General features: G+C 31.2%; 1 protein-coding gene across 4 annotated transcripts in view; it reads right to left on the reverse strand.

Annotated features, from left to right (window-relative positions):
- Positions 1 to 969: 969 nt before the first annotated feature.
- Positions 970 to 2500, reverse strand: part of LOC106876969 (beta-secretase 1) — a 55622-nt gene continuing 54091 nt past the window's right edge. For all 4 annotated transcript variants that reach the window (XM_014925740.2, XM_014925738.2, XM_014925739.2 and 1 more), the window contains one exon: positions 970 to 2500. This exon is cut by the window's right edge and continues 2304 nt beyond it. The gene's annotated coding sequence lies outside the window, so the exon portion shown is untranslated.

Consider the following 2500-nt stretch of genomic DNA (forward strand, 5'->3'; position numbering starts at 1 on the left):
AATGACATTGTAAATTGTATATATATCAGTGTATATATATATATATATATATATATATATATATATATTGTGAATATAGATAAAAATGGTGTGAAGTAGGAGAAAGTCTTGAAAAATTCTGTATGTATGCATTGAACTAATCAATAACACTGATCAATGATGGATAATTTTGATCAGAGGAAAACAAATTTGATCATCAAACAAGATGTATCATTAAAGAATGTAGTATATTAAGTCCAATTACAGTGTATTATTTTATCATTTGGCAAATTTTGTTCTAATTGGCAATCAATTACAAAGAGTTGATGGTTTTGTTTTAAAATTTTCAGTTAAGTGTATGGAAAGTTTAATTATAAAAAAACCCCATCTAATTATAAGGCTTAAAAAAAAAAAACAAGATCAACAAACAACTCGAGGTTTATGTGGTTATGATAATAGAGGCTGTTACTCAAACTTTCTCAGAATTCATGTCACTGTGTTGAGTTACATGATGCTGTCTACCATCTTATTCTACCCAGTATAATTGGCTCAAAATGCTACTTTTTGTAGAGAGAGAGGCGAGTAATTTTCTATCTTATATTCTCTAGGTTGAAACCTAAAGACAATATTAATCTTTGCATTTAATTGTAACTAAAGCCTTAATCTGAAAAATCATCATTACTTATCATAGTTGATGAAGATGAAACAGTTACTTTAGAGTAGACTCTCTCTCTCTCTTGGGCCAAACCTAAAAACACAAGATGGATCTTTCCACAGCAAGAGTAAAAATGTAGTATTTGAATTTTCAAACAATTTATCAACAATAAATAAATGTCTGGGAGAGACCTGTAAAAGTTACAGACACTGTCCCTCTTCCTGTTAAAGAGTTCTTTAAAGAGAAAAACCAACTTTGGAACAAGATTTCACTAGTTAGTCAGAAGTAAATACACATGAATGACATGAATAATAATAATAATAATAATCCTGGCAGAAGGTTGAACAAAGCTTTATATCTAATGTAATTGATTATCCCATTCCCTTCAATATTGCTGGTCATATACTTAAATCACTGAAATGTTGTTATTATTATTTATTGCTGAATCATTTGTAAGGGTGTTTATCACAGCATCATCTTACATTGTACTTCAGCATGGCAGTAATTATCAATAATTCTTTATGAAACCACCAAAGTGATAATCATCATAATTATCAGAAATATCTGAATCAACATTTTTATTATTATTATTTGATTTTTTTTTTTTAAATTTCAGAAAAAATATCAGGGGCCACCACCACCATCATCATCATCACATAAAACATACACAAGCTTGTTGTCACTCTCTCTCTCACACACACACTGACATTGGAATTTTTATATAAGATGTTACAAATACAGCTGAAGAGAGAGAGAAAAAAATGTCCCATTACAGGAGTTGAACCATGCATCTATTGCTTTCCATGTGTAAATAATATAAGTATCACTGTGTGAGTGAGTGTGTGTAGATTTATGGATAATATCAGTTTCAAATTTTGGCACAAGGCCAACAATTTAGAGGAACGGGACAAGTCAATAACATTGACCCCAGTATGCAAATGATACTTATTTTATCGACCCCGAAAGGATGAAAGGCAAAGTCAACCTTAGCAGCATTTGAACTCAGAACATAAAGGCAGACGAAATGCTACTAAGCATTTCTGCCCAGTATGCTAACGATTCTGTCAGCTCGCTGCCCTATATTAATGGATAATATCACTCACTGAGGATAAAGACAAAGTGAAGAGAGATCGAGATTTAAAAAAAACGTCAACCACAAAAGTGTTTTATATGTAAATAGGATATCTGTGATGATAAAAAGTGAAGAATTAGCATCCAGTTATCATTCCAAGTAGAAATAAATATATCATGGTTGATCAATGTACAATTTCACAGATGCATCAACATTATCATCATTATTCTATGCCAGCTTTTCCATGCTGCATTGGGTTGAATAGCTTAATTTCAAGACAGCGTAATAACTCCACTTATAACCATTCTTATTATCTCCTTTGTGAGGCTTAACGGCATCCTGAGATCAGCCCTCACCACACCTACCCACAGCTTTATCAATGTTATATATACACACACATAACATTTATAGATCATCTTTGTCATTATTGTTCTAATATCTACTTTTCCATATTTGTGTGGGTCAGATGAGTATGTTGGGGCAGAGTTTTCAGCGGAATTCTGGTTTAAGCACCCCATGTAACCCCTCTAAACTTTTTTAATTTTGAGGAATTTTAAGAAACTTTTTTCAAATTTGTGAATAGGAATACAATTATGCAAACAAAAAAAATTTCTTCTTAAATTTTTATCCCCAACCCTAAAATTTCCACTTTTTTTCGAATTTTTAAAAATTTTTTAAATCAGCTTAAAATACAGTCTAAATTTTTTGCCTAAATCCCAGCAATGGATCACTCTTGGGTGCATCATCATTCCATTACATGTGTTTATGGGGAGGAAAATATTGAAAAACATCAA

This window comes from Octopus bimaculoides, chromosome 23 (genome assembly GCF_001194135.2).
Source record: "Octopus bimaculoides isolate UCB-OBI-ISO-001 chromosome 23, ASM119413v2, whole genome shotgun sequence".
In the NCBI taxonomy this organism is placed as follows: domain Eukaryota; kingdom Metazoa; phylum Mollusca; class Cephalopoda; order Octopoda; family Octopodidae; genus Octopus; species Octopus bimaculoides.